This window comes from Geotrypetes seraphini, chromosome 5 (assembly GCF_902459505.1).
Source record: "Geotrypetes seraphini chromosome 5, aGeoSer1.1, whole genome shotgun sequence".
NCBI lineage: Eukaryota > Metazoa > Chordata > Amphibia > Gymnophiona > Dermophiidae > Geotrypetes > Geotrypetes seraphini.
In genome coordinates this window covers 111,430,320-111,445,487 of record NC_047088.1, presented here as the reverse complement: position 1 = coordinate 111,445,487, position 15,168 = coordinate 111,430,320, and the positions used below count along the sequence as shown (strand labels likewise).

Genomic DNA, 15,168 nt, shown 5'->3' with positions numbered 1-15,168 from the left:
ACATTATTTCTTCCTCTCTCCAAGAGATCCCACGTGACTATCCCAGGCTTTCTTGAAATCAGACACAGTCTCTGTCTCCACCACTTCTGCCGGGAGACTGTTCCACACATCTACCACCCTTTCTGTAAAAAAGAATTTCCTTAGATTACTCCTGAGCCTATCACCTCTTAACTTCATCCTATGCCCTCTCATTCCAGAGCTTCTTTTCAAATGAAAGAGACTCGACTCATGCACATTTACATCACGTAGGTATTTAAACGACTCTATCATATCTCCCGCCTTTCCTCCACAGATTGAGATCTTTTAAGTCTGTCCCCATACACCTTATGATGAAGACCATGCACCATTTTAGTAGTCTTCCTCTGGACCGACTCCATCCTTTTTATATATTTTTGAAGGTGCGGCCTCCAAAATTGTACACAATATTCTAAATAAGGTCTCACCAGAGTTTTATATAAGGGAATCACTACCTTCTTTTTCCTCTAGCCATACCTCTCCCTATGTACCCTAGCATTCTTCTAGTTTTTGCAGTCACTTTTTCAAACCTGCTTGGCCACCTTAAGATCATCACATACAAACACACCCAAATCCTGCTCTTCTATCATGCACCTAAGTAGTTCAATCCCTAAACTAAGGGTGTCCAACCTTTTGGCTTTCCTGGGCCACAATGGCCGAAAAAAGTTTTTCTGGCTGTCTGCGCCTTTGAGCAAACGCTGCAGCAAGACGGAGGAGGGAGCTGGCAAGATGGTAAACACCCGGGGGTAGCAGAGGAAAACACTGCATCGCCCTCGACCCTCAAGCGGGGCCGCACAAAATACTTCACGGGGCCACGGGTTGGACATCCATGCCCTAAACTGTACCATTCCCTCGGGTTTTTGAAACCCAACCCAAATGCATGACCTTGCATTTTTTAGCATTAAATTTTAGCTGCCAAAATTCAGACCATTCTTCAAGCTTCACCCAAGAACAGAACCTTGAGGCACACCACCGGTAACATCTCTTTCCTCAGAGCGATCTCCATTGATCACTACCTTCTGTCGCCTTCCACTTAACCAGTTCCTGAACCAGTGCGCCACTTTGGGACCCATCCTAAGTGCACTCAGTTTATTTATTAGACTTCTTTGTGAAACACTGTCAAAGGCTTTGCTAAAATCTAAATACACCACATCTAGTGCACTCCCTCTATCCAATTCTCTGGTCACACAGTCAAAGAAATTGACAAGATCTAACTCTAGTGAATCCATGTTGTCTCTGGTCCTGTGATCCACAGGATTCCGGAAATTTCACCATTCTCTGTTTTAAAATCTTTTCCATTAATTTGCTTACCACAGAAGTCAGACTTACATAAGAACATAAGAACTGCCATCTCCGGATCAGACCCATGGTCCGGCGATCCGCACACGCGGAGGCCCAGTCAGGTATACACCTGATGTAGTTTTAGTCACGCATATCCCTCTATGCCTCTCGTAAGGAGATGTGCATCTAATTTGCCTTTGAATCCTAGCACAGTGGATTCCTTAATAACCTCCTTTGGGAGAGCATTCCAGGCGTCTACCACTCGCTGTGTAAAGCAGAACTTCCTGGCATTTGTCCTGGACTTGTCCCCCCTTAGCTTCAAACCATGTCCTCTTGTCCGTGTCGCGTTGGACAATGTAAATAATTTATTTTCCTCCTCTATTTTATCGATGCCTTTCAGCATTTTGAACGTCTCGATCATGTCCCCTCGCAGCCTCCTCTTCTCAAAGGAGAACAGTCCCAGTTTCTTGAGTCGTTCCTCATATTCCAAGTTCTCCATACCTCTTATTAGCTTCGTTGCTCGTCTCTGCACCCTCTCAAGCAGTTTTATATCCTTCTTTAGGTTGGGAGACCAATGTTGGACACAGTATTCCAAGTGTGGTCTGACCATTGCTCTATAAAGCGGCATTATGACTTTCTCCGATCTACTCGTGATTCCTTTCTTTATCATGCCCAACATTCTGTTTGCTTTCTTTGCCGCTGCCGCGCATTGTGCCGACGGCTTCAGGGTCCTATCTATCAGTACACCCAGGTCCTTTTCTTGTTTGCTCTTACCCAGAGTTGCGCCTGACATTCTATACTCGTGTTCCTTATTCTTACTACCTAAATGCATTACTTTGCATTTCTCCACGTTGAACTACATCTGCCATTGCTCTGCCCATTTCTCTAACTGATACAAGTCGCTCTGGAGTTCCTCGCTATCCTCCTGCAATCTGATTGCCCGGCATAGCTTTGTGTCGTCTGCAAATTTAATGATCTCACTGGATACTCCTTCTTCCAGGTCATTGATGTAAATATTAAATAGGATCGGCCCAAGAACCGAGCCCTGGGGCACACCACTAGTCACTTTCTCCCAGTCTGAGAACTTCCCATTTATGCCCACTCTCTGCTTTCTGTTTTCCAGCCATTTGCCTATCCACCTGTGTATATCTCCCTCTATACCATGGCTTTGTAGTTTCCTGAGAAGTCTTTCATGTGGAACTTTGTCGAACGCCTTCTGGAAGTCCAAATATATTATGTCCACCGGCATTCCACTATCAATTTGCTTGTTCACGGTCTCAAAAAATTGAAGTAAATTCGTTAAACATGATTTCCCTTTCCTGAACCCATGTTGACTGGGTTTCATCAAGTCGTGTGTATCTAGGTGCCGGACTATGCTATCCTTGATCAGTGCTTCAACCATCTTTCCAGGGACAGACGTAAGGCTCACAGGTCTGTAGTTGCCCGGTTCCCCTCTCGATCCTTTTTTGAAAATTGGCGTGACGTTTGCTATCTTCCAGTCTTCTGGTATCTGTCCAGTTCTGATTGTCAGATTGGCAAGTTTTTGCAATAGCTCTCCGATTTCAACCTTCAATTCCTTTAAAACTCTCGGATGAATTCCATCCGGTCCAGGGGATTTGTCACTTTTAAGTTTGTCGATCTGGTAGTATATCTGGTCCAACTCCACTTCAACTGTGGTGAGGCTGTCTTCTATTACTCCACTAAACACTTTCACTGCTTCTGGTATTTTTCGGTATCCTCCTCCGTAAAGACGGACGCAAAGAAGGAATTTAGTTTGTCTGCAATTTGTTTATTCTCTTTGATGTACCCTTTTCTTCCCTGGTCGTCCAGGGGTCCCACCGCCTCTTTTGTGGGTTTTTTCCCTTTCACGTATCTAAAGAAGGGTTTGAAGTTTTTGGCCTCTTGCGCTATTTTTTCCTCATAGTCCTTTTTGGCATCCCTCACCGCCTTGTGACATTTCTTCTGATCATCTTTATGTTTTTTCCATGCTTCGGTTGTTTTCATGTGTTTCCATTTTTTGAAAGAGTCCTTCTTTTCTTTTATGGCTTACCTCACCTGTCTGGTAAGCCATGCCGGTTCTCCCTTACCTTTTGTTCTCCCCTCTTTGGAGATCCTCGGAATGTGGAGATTTTGTGCTTCTGTGATAGTATTTTTCAGTAGGGACCATGCCTGGTCTACCGTTTCAAGTTTGTCCACCTTTTTCTTGAGTCGTTTTTTCACCATGGCTCTCATGTGATCGTATTTGCCCTTTTTAAAGTTTAAGGTTTTGGTTAGGGTTTTGGCATGTTTTCTATTCCCGATGTCAAGCTTAAATCTGATCACATTGTGATCGCTCATCCCCAGCGGTACCGTAACTTCTACTTCTTTTGTCGGACCCGTGAGGCCATTTAGTACCAAGTCCAGGGTGGCGTTGCCTCTTGTCGGCTCTTTTACCATTACTAGCCTGTAATTCCCTACTTTTTCCTTACTTCCACCTTTGTGTAGAGCAGGGGTGTCAAAGTCGGTCCTTGAGGGCTGCAATCCAGTCAGGTTTTCAAGATTTCTCCAATGAATATGCATGAGATCTATTTGTATGCACTGCTTTCATTGTATGCTAATAGATCTCATGCATATTCATTGAGGGAAATCCTGAAAACCTGGCTGGATTGCGGCCCTTGAGGACTGACTTTGACACCTGTGGTGTAGAGAGACCACATCTGCCCTTCTCCAGTCCTCCAGCCATTCCCAACTCTAGAGACTCATTGAAAAGATCAGTCAGTGGAGCCACCAGAACTTCCCCAAGTTCCTTCAGCACCCTGAAATATACACCATCCAGCCCCATCGCTTTGTTTACTTTATTTTAGCTAGCTCCTCAAGGACACAACCCTCTGAAAATTAATCAGGGTCTACCACTCCTCCATCCCTATTCATGTTTGTCTTCTGTGGTCCCGCTCCCAGTGCTTCAGCCGTGAACACAGAAGAGAAATATTTGTTAAGCAATTCGGTCTTTTCTTTATCAGCTTCTACATATATCTCCCCTTCACCTTTGAATTTCACAATGCCACTTTTGCACTTCTTCCTATCACTAATATATCTAAAAAATATCTTGTCTCCCCATTTTACCGTGTCAGCTATTTTTTCTTCAATTTGCATCTTTGCTTTCCTGACTACATAACCAGCCTCTTAACTTTTCCAGATATTTTAGCCTGTCTTTCTCTTTCTGTTCTCTTTTGTAGTTTATGAAAGCTAACCTCTTATTCCTTAACTTCTCAGCTACTACTTTTGAGAACCAAAGTGGCCTTCTTTTCCTCTTACTTTTACTTACTTGCCTCACAAAAAGGTTTGTCGCTCTTACAATTACTCCTTTCAGTTTTGCTCATTGCATTTCTACTCCTTCCAGACATTCCCATCCAGACAACAATTCTTTGACATAATCCCCCATCCGAACAAAGTTAGGTTTTTTTGAAATCTAGAAAACACAGTTACTTACCGTAACAGGTGTTATCCAGGGACAGCAGACAGATATTCTCACATGTGGGTGACATCATCCACGTCATCCTCAGTTCAGATAGCCAGCTAAGAAGCCAACCAGGGGAGGTGGGTGGGTTGTGAGAATATCTGCCTGCTGTCCCTGGATAATACCTGTTATGGTAAGTAACTGTGCTTTATCCCAGGACACGCAGACAGCATATTCTCACATGTGGGTGACCTTCAAGCTAACCAAAAATGAGATGGTGGGAGAGTTGGCCTTTAAGAAAATTAATTTTGTAGTACTGCTTAATGTTATAATTGATTAATTAAACATGAAACTGAGCATTAATAATATATCATCTCATTTGTAATTAATAATTTTTTAGCAGGCTAGATAATATTATTTTCAATGAAAATTCATAACAGTTAAGGGAAAGATTTATAAACTATAAAGAGTTTTACCTCATGCAAAATTGTCATTTCTTTAATAAGACATTAACTATTTTTTCTACGGCCCTCCAAGTACCTACAAATCCAAATGTGGCCCTGCAAAGGGTTTGAGTTTGAGACCACTGGTTTAGGGGTAAAGAACTTTTGTGCACAAAAGAGGAGCAGGACTTGGGTGTGATAGTATATGATGATCTTAAGGTGACCAAACAGGTTGAAAAGGCGATGGCAAAAGCTAGAAGGATGCTAGGGTCCAAAAGAGAGAAGTTGGTCAGTAGGGAAAAATGAGGTATTGATGCCCCTGTATAAGATTCTGGTGAGACCTCATTTAGAACATTGTGTACAATTCTGAAGACTGCACCTTCTAAAATATATAAACAGGATGGAGGAGGTCCAGAGGAAGGCTACTAAAATGGTCAGTGGTCTTCTTCTTAAAGTGTATGGGGAAAGACTTAAAGATCTCAATATGTATACTTTAGAAGAAAGGCAGGAGAGGGAAGATATGATAGAGTTGTTTAAATATCTATATGGAAAAGTGCACATGAGGTGAGTCTCTTTCACTTGAAAGGAAACTTCAGAATGAGAGAGCATAAGATGAAGTTAAGAGGTGATATGATAGGCTCAGGAATAATTAAGGAAATACTTTTTTTACAGAAAGAGTGGTAGATGCATGGAATAGTCTCCCAGTAGAGGTGGTGGAGACAAAGTCTATGTCCGAATTCAAAAAAATGTGGGACAGTCATGTGGGATTTCTTAGGGAGAGGGGGACCTAGTGGATGCTGCGTGCGGATGGGCAGACTGGATGGGCTATTTGGCCTTTATCTTCCATCTTGTTTCTATGTTCTCTGTAATGGCCCCTGTTTAGTGAAATAATTTACCAGGAAACTTCATATGGAAAATAATGTGCAGAAATTTAAGAAAGCATTAACAACCTGACTTTACTTCCTGATTTAATAGCTAGATTAAAAAGTAATTGGGCATTGGTTCAATCTGTGGAGAGTATTTTTGGAGTAGGTCATAAGTTTTTGATTTTATGAGTGTGGGGGTTTGTTTGTTTTTTGCTTAGATCAGTCTGGTATTGTGTAGCGGTATATAAGAATTTTTTTAATAACAAACTAGTGAGAGCCCTGTGCCTGAATCTGAGCCATTCCATGCATTAAAGAGGGACACTGGAGAGAGGAAAGCAGATGAACTGGTGAGCTAGTCCTGAGGCTTTTACATTTTGATCCTGGTAGCTGACTGCCTCTTTTGGGGGAGGAAGGAAGAGAGAAGAGGAGCACTCTGGTTGGGTGCTAGTTAGAAGGAGGAAGAGAACAGCTTGGCTGTCTGACTGCTTGAGTGCTAGACAAATGGAATTGTGACATTGAGAGAGCAAGTAGGCTATCTGATTGAGGAAGGGGAGGCAGGGATGGCTGGCTGGCTGGCTGACTGGTTTGGAAGCAGCAGATTAGTTGGGAGAGAGCTGGCAATATGACTAGTGAGGACACAAATTGAGAATGTATGAGAGTGAGTGGGGTGGGGAGAACGCATAGGGTGACAAATTGAGTGGCCTATTGCCCTATGTTACGACTTCTGTTTTTTTTCTACATTTTCTATATTCTACATCTGTTTATGGAGCCTAAGAGAAGCTCTCAATTGCCACCGCTCGTTGACTTTGTGAAAGTACTGCCACTGCAACTGCCAGAAGTAGCAGTTCCAACCTTAGGCTCTACAGATTGATAAAGTAAAATCCCCAAAACCAAGACCTATAGTTATGATGACACTCCTAGCTAGGGTAATTCTGCCCTAAAGCCTTAAAAGATTTGATTTTCTTACTGTAGCTTTGATTTTTTTTTTTTTTTTTTTTTACTGTAGCTGAAATTAGTTGTCAGCCTCTAGGAAAACTCTCATATCTCAGTATATGTCTGGTAGAATTGGGTATTCTTATATTTAAAAATGGAACAATTACTTTCTATAATTTATGTTCAAGCCATTTCATTCCCCCATAAATGGAAGAAATGGGATTCTTATTTGTCTAAAAGATGACATAGGTCTGTTATTGACCATTCTTTAAACTCCATTTTTTTTTACAGCTCAACTGATAGTTTATAACAGTTTTTGTCTGTGTTCTTTGTATTTTCTTCTGTTTATTGATACTTTAAAGCATTTTACTTTACTTGAAAATCTTTAATAAAGATATATGGGGGGAAACTCCTGCATATTTAAGAAATAAAATTTTTTTCTCTATTGTATTTTAATTTATTGTGGCTCAAGAATAGTGATTATATATTGTGTTATCGTGACAAAAAAATAGTTGTAGAATTTTGCTAATTTTTTATTTTTGTGCAGATTTCCACCAGAAGTAATATCTGGATAATTTAAAAAATCTACTCCAATATACCATTTACATTTTTGGCCAGACAAATTAATTTGTGGCTAAAATTTAAGCATTTATATATGGGAGGAATTAGAAGTAAGCCTGACATGGAAGAAAATGTTAGACAATTAAATCAAACTACTTATATTGCTGGTCTAAATTAACAAAATAAAATATCTACTTAAACTGTGATATTCAGCAACACTAATCTAATCTAATCTAATCCTTAGGTTTGTATACCGCATCATCTCCATGTTCGTAGAGCTCGACGCGGTTTACAGTAGGAGAAATAGGAAGGAACTACAACAGAGGGTTAGAGGTAGAAGTGTGAAGAAAATTTAGAGGACTTGGGATGCCAAGATATAAGAGTTTCCTTGATTCCTAAGTTGGAGGGAGACTTACATTTTTTGAGAAAAGCCAGGTTTTCAGATGTTTGCGGAAAACTTGGAGAGAGCTCAAGTTCCGAAGAGGGGAGGTAAGGTTGTTCCAGAGCTCAGTGATTTTGAAGTGAAGGGAGGTCCCTAGCTTTCCTGTGTGGGAAATGCCTTTTAGCGAGGGGAAGGATAGTTTTAATTGTGGGAGGATCTGGTGGTATTAGGGTTTGAGGAATTCCAAGAAAGAGGGATAAAGGGAGGAAGGATACCATATAGGATTTTGAAAGTTAAACAGGCGCATTTATAGTGGACCCTGGTGATTATCGGAAGCCAGTGGAGCTTGGCCAGGAGCGGGGAGACATGGTCAAATTTACTTTTAGCGAAGATGAGCTTGGCCGCGGCATTCTGAATCCGTTGGAGTCTGTGGAGGTTTTTCTTAGTTAGGCTTAAGTAGATAGAGTTGCAATAGTCCAATCTGGAGAGGATGATGGATTGGACAAGGAGGGTAAAATGTTACACCAATGTAACTGACTGGCACAACCTGGTAAGCACAGCAGAAGGTGCCAACTTTTGAGGGATGCCAAAAGCCACTATAAAAAATGTTTACCCTGTTGCACCAGGTTACTCTCCACGCCCTCTGCAGGTGTGAGATCTCTCCAGTTACCTTCTTCCTCCAACTTTTCCCTGGCCTTGCACAGTCCAACATCTCTGTATTATATTCTGAGAAATGTTATGTATTAGTATTAACATATTTTATGTGTGTATGTTGTAAACCACTTATATTTGTAGATTTGCAGTATATAAGAAATTTTTAAAAAATTAAAAATCTCTCTTGTACCTACCTCCCTTGAATCCAGCACCTTTTTTTCTCTCTCTCTCTCTGCTCCTGCCGCCGAAGTCAGAACTTCTCTCTCTTTGCCTCTTCCTCCCCTCTACTGCAGCCTGACACCTCTCTATTTAGAGATGCCTTTAACATTTAATACACTGCTTGTTAATAATTGCTGAGTCATTACGTCCCTTTACCTACTGTTATTTCCATTATTCTACCCCAAATGATAATTGTAACTTTTATCCTTTCCTTCCTAGCTATATGTTTGTTTAAGTTAATTGTTTATTACTAAATTGTGAACCTCTCTTTAATTTTATTATATTTTTGTTATGTACATCGCTTAGTGATTATAATAGGCGATTAATCAAATTCTGTTAATAAACTTGAAACTCTCTCTCCCTCTTCTCTTGTCTAAGTTTCTGCATCCTGAGAAGGGGGGGAAGAGATATGCTGGCATGGAAGGGCAAGGAGGAAGAGAGATGCTAGCATCAGGAAAGGCAAGGAAGTTTAGAGGTATTGGCATGGGGAGCAAGGAGGTTTAAAGATGCTGGTATCGGGGGGAGAAGGAGAGAGAGGTACTGGCATTAGAGGGGTAAGGAGAAAGAGGGGTGCTAGAATTGACGGGAGAGGGACTACAGGGTGAAAGAAAGGGAGAATTAGGATAAAATCAAATGAGCAGCTATAAAGGGGAAAAAAGTAAAACACAGAAAATTAGCATAATAACATCATATATAATGGCAGATAAAGACCTCAAGGTCCATCCAGTCTACCCAACAAGATAAACTCATTTTCAAGGCACAGACCATAAAAGTCTGCCTGGCACTGGCCTATGCGTTCAGCCACAATCAAGGCACAGACAGTAGAAGTCTGCCCAGCACTGGCTTTGCTTCTCAATTACCGGTGCTGCCATCTAAATCACTTCTACGTTTGTTTGATTCCATGCCTTCCATATAAGATTCCTTTTTAATCCCACACTATTTGCTTAAATTCTGTTACCATTTTCATTTTCACCACCTCCTACAAAAAGGCATTCCAGGAATCTACCACCCTCTCTCTATGAAAAAGCACTTCCTGATGTTATTCTTGAGCTGATCCCCTGCAATCTAAATTCAGGTCCTTTGGTTCTACCACATTCCTTCCTCTGAAAAAAGTTTGTATATTAATACTTCTCAAATATTTGTATGTCTGTCTTAACACCCTATCTCTCCTTCCTCCAGAGTGTATACCTTCAAGTCAATTAGTGTCTCTTCATACTTCTTGTGGTGCAAACCAAAAACCATTTTTTTTCACTTTTCTCCGAACTACAAGTTTTTCTACATCCTTAGCAAGATGTGATCTCCAAAGCTAAACACAGTTCTCCAAGTATGACCTCACCAATGATTTGTACAGGGGCATCAATACCTCCTTTCTTCTACTGGTTATACCCCTCTTTTTGCAGCCTAGAAACCTTCTGGCCATAGCTACTGCCACGTTGATTGTTTCATCACCTTGTAACATAATAACATAGTAGATGACGGCAGATAAAGACCCGAATGGTCCATCCAGTCTGCCCAACCTTACCCATTCTTTAAATTACTGATTTAAATTTTCCTTCTTCTTAGCTATTGTTGGGCCAGAACCCAAAGCTCTGCCCAGTACTGTGTTTAGGTTCCATCTACTGAAGTCTCCATCAAGCTCACTCCAGCCCATCTAAATCATCCAAGCCATTGAAGCCCTCCCCAGCCCATCCTCAATCAAACGACCATATACGGATATAAACTGTGCAAGTCTGCCCAATACTGGCCTTAATTTTTTCTGATTTGAGATCCACTGTGTTCATCTCACTTTTTTGAACTCTGTCACCGTTTTCCTCTCCACCATCTCCCTCGGGAGCGCATTACAGGCATCCACCACCCTCTCCGTACAGAAGAATGACACAAAGCTAGCTTGAGATCCTCAGACACCATCATTCCTGAACTGTGCTCATCAATCTCTCTTCTCCTATCTGATATATCGCCTTTGAATTTCTATACCCCAGAGCATCACTCTGCACTTCTTTGCATTAAATTTTAACTGCCAGACATTTGTCCATTCTTCTAATTTTTTGAGATCTCTTTTCATGGTTTCTACTCCCTCCCTCTACTCATCCACAAAAAGGCAAACTTTTCCTTCTAACCCCTTTAGCAATATCGCTCACAAATATATTAAACAGAATTGGCCCCAGTATTGACCCCTGAGGCACTCCACTACTCACTTTTCTTTTCTATGAGCAAATTCCATTACCACTAGAAAATGACACAGGGACAAATTTTCCCCATTCCCATAGTTCCGCTCTTTCCCCATCCCATCTCTGCAAGCTTTGTCCCTGTCCCATTCCTGTAAGCTCTTTTCTCAACTGCACAAGCCTCAAACACTTTAAAATCATAAGTGTTCGAGGCTTGTGCGGTTTAGGCAGAGCTTGCAGGAATAGGACAGGGGATGGGATGAGGATATTGAGATCCAGCAAGGATGGGGACAAATTTGTCCCCATGTCATTGTCTAATTTACCACCACCCTCTTGTCACCTGTCAGTCAACCAGTTTCCAATCCAGTTCACAACTCTGGATCCTAGGTTCAGTTTTTCAGCATATTCAAGAGCAAGCATATTGGCTAGAAGGCTCTCCTGCCCATACTGATGTTCTGATTGCTGCTCTAAGCTAACAGGCCCACAGCAGTGGGAGGCAGCGGAAACAGCAGAAGGGAGGGACATAAAAGAAGGTTTGAGGAAAAATACTGAATGGGTGGGAGGAAGTAAACAAAACAAGGAAAATGTTGGGATGTAATGTAATGTAATGTAATGTAATTTATTTCTTATATACCGCTACATCCGTTAGGTTCTAAGCGGTTTACAGAAAATATACATTAAGATTAGAAATAAGAAAGGTACTTGAAAAATTCCCTTACTGTCCCGAAGGCTCACAATCTAACTAAAGTACCTGGAGGGTAATAGAGAAGTGAAAAGTAGAGTTAGAGGAAAAATAAAAATAAAATAAAGACTTCCGGTCGGCTGTGTGCGGCAGGGCAGGTAGGGAGAAGGCAATGGCGTACGAAAGAGGGGGGAGGGGGCGGTCCGCCCCGGAGAATGTGCACAGCCGGTCAGGTCCCCCGATCGACCGACAACAGGCCCGGCCGACAAATCTCCCTGTCCTGTAGCCGCGAATCTAAATGACCTCTTACAGCAGCTTCACTACTCCAGCTGCTGTAAGAAGGTAATTTAGATTCGCGGCTACAGGACAGGGAGATTTGTCCGACCGGGCCTGTTCTGTTGTCGGTCCGGTGCAAAAGCGCCACAAAGGTGGAGGCAGGGAGGGAGGAAAGGTGGAGTGGAGAAGAAAAGACGCTTAAGGGGGGAGAAGGCCGCTGAAAGCACTGGGGAAGACAAAGGGGTGGAAAAGAACGCTGAAAGGACATGGGGTAAACGGGAGGAGGGGGGAAGGACCCTGAAAGCACTGGGGAAGACAAAGAGGTGGAGAATGCCACTGAAAGGACATGGGGAAAACAGGGGGGGAGAAGGCCGCTGAAAGGACATGGGGAAGATGGTGGGGGAGAAGGACACTGAAAGGAAATGGGGAAGAGGGAATGGGAAGAAGACGCTGGCAGGGAAGAAGGCAGAGGTGCCAGACTATGGGGGGAGCGGAGGGAAAAAGATGGGTGCCAGACCAATTTGGGAGGGGGAGAAAGGGAGAGGCACAGTAACAGAGCAAATGGAAGATACAGAGAGAAGAGAGGCAGTGGATGGAAGGAATTGAATGAGAACATGAAGAAAGCAGAAACCAGGCAATAAAGGTAGGAAAAAAATTCTTTTTTTTTTTTTATTTTTTTGCTTAAGGATAAAGTAGTATATTAGTTGTGTTGATAAAAATTTATAAACATTAGAGGCTCTGGTAGAAACCCGTTTACAAAGTATGTATTCTTCCCAATTAATATTTCCAAATTAATAAAGTCTTTTTGCTTATTTTTAAATGGGTTTCTACCAGAGCCTTTAATTCAGTAGCATAATTAAATGAAATAACTATTTCTGTAGTTTATAGGGACGGGCGGGGACGTAGGGGATTTCGCGGAGACGTAGGGGACGGAGGGGATTCCTTGCGGGGACGGGTGGGGACGGAGGGATTCCTCACGGGGACGGGTGGGGACGGGTGGGAGTCCTCACGGGGACGGGTGGGGACGGGTGGGACTTTGGCGGGGATGGGTGGGATTTCTGTCCCCGCGCAACTCTCTAACAGAGAGCAGAGCTGCCTATCCTGAGGAACATGAGCCCGACCAGGAGATGAAACCCAGGCTAGCGCCACAGCCTAGTAAGAGAGTTAGCTCCCTTAGGAGATTTAATCAGTTTCCCTATAGCAATCTCCCCAGTGACCTAGGAGGGAGCCAGACAGCACTCAAATCTGTGCCCCAGCCACCTAAGATAGGGAAGGACCATAACTCTTTTAAACAGCTCTCAAAGTCAGTGAGGCAGACAGTACACGAGGACCTGGCCGATAGGACTCTCCTGGCCAGGCAAAGGTCAGACCTTGGTCAGGAACCCATGGAATGTGAAGGTTCCACAGCCCAGGATTCAACAGAGCTAATGGTTCCAGAGGAAAGCATGGACACTGCTGAATGGGAAATGCCTGAAGCTGAATGTGTGGAATCCATGGACATGAGTTTGGCAGTCTCTCACCAATGATTGAAGTTGTTGTTTTCCTTTGGGAATATCTTGTTGGGACAATTTTCTAAGGTTAATTGCATTATCTTTGGGACATTGCTGTGAACAAGGCTGCCCTGTGAACTTCTAAAAGCTAAGTTACTCAGCATTTCATATTCTGCTCTTTTCACTGGTTTTCAGCATTATATCTGCTTAATTTCTCTTCTCATCCCTATTTCTTAATAAAAAAAAAAAAGCACAAAAAAATAAACCCTTCTCTTTCCTCTGTTAAATCTTATTTCCTCTTTCCCTTTCCCTTCATAGGAATAAGGGTAAGACTTATAGTCCCACCAACCCCAGGGACCACTATTCATATATAGAGACCCATATAATCAGAACTACTCAAATCAAGTCACTTCACAACCAATCAAGATGACCTTTATTCTATGCAATCACTGTGGTGCTTTAATTCCAAGACATACTATTTGGAGGCTTAAGGCTTGTCCCATCTGTCTTCAACTTGCCAGTATTGAGGAGGAGCTCTGCAAACTTAAACAGGAATTGAATACAATTAAAGCAGCTTCCATCACTCCACAAAATCATACCAACTTACCACCTCTACCTCAAAGAATAAAACAGCCCAGGAATAAATGGGTCACAGTAGGCTCAAGAAGACTGCGACATGTAACACAGAAACATCCACCTTCACTAATATTACCTCTACAGAATTCCTTCGCTCCACTAGTGGACTGCGATACTCAAGAAAACAGAAGGGAGGTGGGACTGGAACCAATGAAGGTAACTCAAGAGAACAAGCGCACCCTAAGTACAAATAAAAAAGCCAAAACAGAAAACTATTACTGTTGGGGGATTCCATCATCAGAGGCATTAACCTTGGAACACAGGGCGAGGAGACCAAAATAGTGAAATGTCTTCCAGGATCCTCAGCTACCAGGAGTTCCAGGCAAATACTGACTATAATTAAGGAAGAAACTAAGGATTTTAACACTGATGTTGTTATCCATCTGGGAACAAATGACCTGGCCAGCAACTCCACACTTGCAGCACAGAAAGCTTTTCGGGAGCTTGGTGAGGGCGTGAAACCTTTTGTAAAGACTTTAGCTTTTTCTGAAATACTGCCTGCATATGGAAAGGGAGAGCAAAGAGTGAAAAACACAGAGGACTTTAATAGATGGCTCAGAGCCTGGTGTCATCAAGAAGGCTTCAGGTACATAGGAGGATGGGGAAATACATGGAAGGACAAGAAGCTATATTGCACTGATGGGCTACATATTACTACCGCAGGAAAAAGAAACCTTGCAGAGAAATTTAGACAATATTTTTCTAGGCATTTAAACTAGAAGGTGGGGGTGGTGTATGTACGAAGGACAATTATAGAGACCACCCCCGGCAAAAGAAAAGATGTGATAGTAGTAAAGGCTGCAACATAAGCAATATCAGCAACTCATTTCTTAGTATTGCAACGGAAAGTGAAACGACACAAAAATCCATACGAAAAAGGAGATTATCGCTGAAAAATAGCTGGAAAGCGATGACCACAAATGCTCGCAGTCTAAGCAACAAAATTCATGATCTGCAAGCCCTGATGTTAGAGGCAGATCTAGATATTGTTGCTATCACAGAGACATGGTTCAGTGAATCACATGGATGGGATGCAAACATACCGGGATATAATCTTTTTAGGAAGGACAGAGATGGTCATAAAGGTGGAGGAATAGCTCTCTATGTAAAGATCAATATCTAAGCAACC

The 15,168-nt window shown here is 42.3% G+C and overlaps 1 protein-coding gene across 6 annotated transcripts in view; it reads right to left on the bottom strand.

The window, feature by feature from the left end:
* Positions 1-15,168, bottom strand: part of MEFV (MEFV innate immuity regulator, pyrin) — a 125,157-nt gene that overhangs the window by 40,625 nt on the left and 69,364 nt on the right. The gene's annotated exons all lie outside the window — the stretch shown is intronic.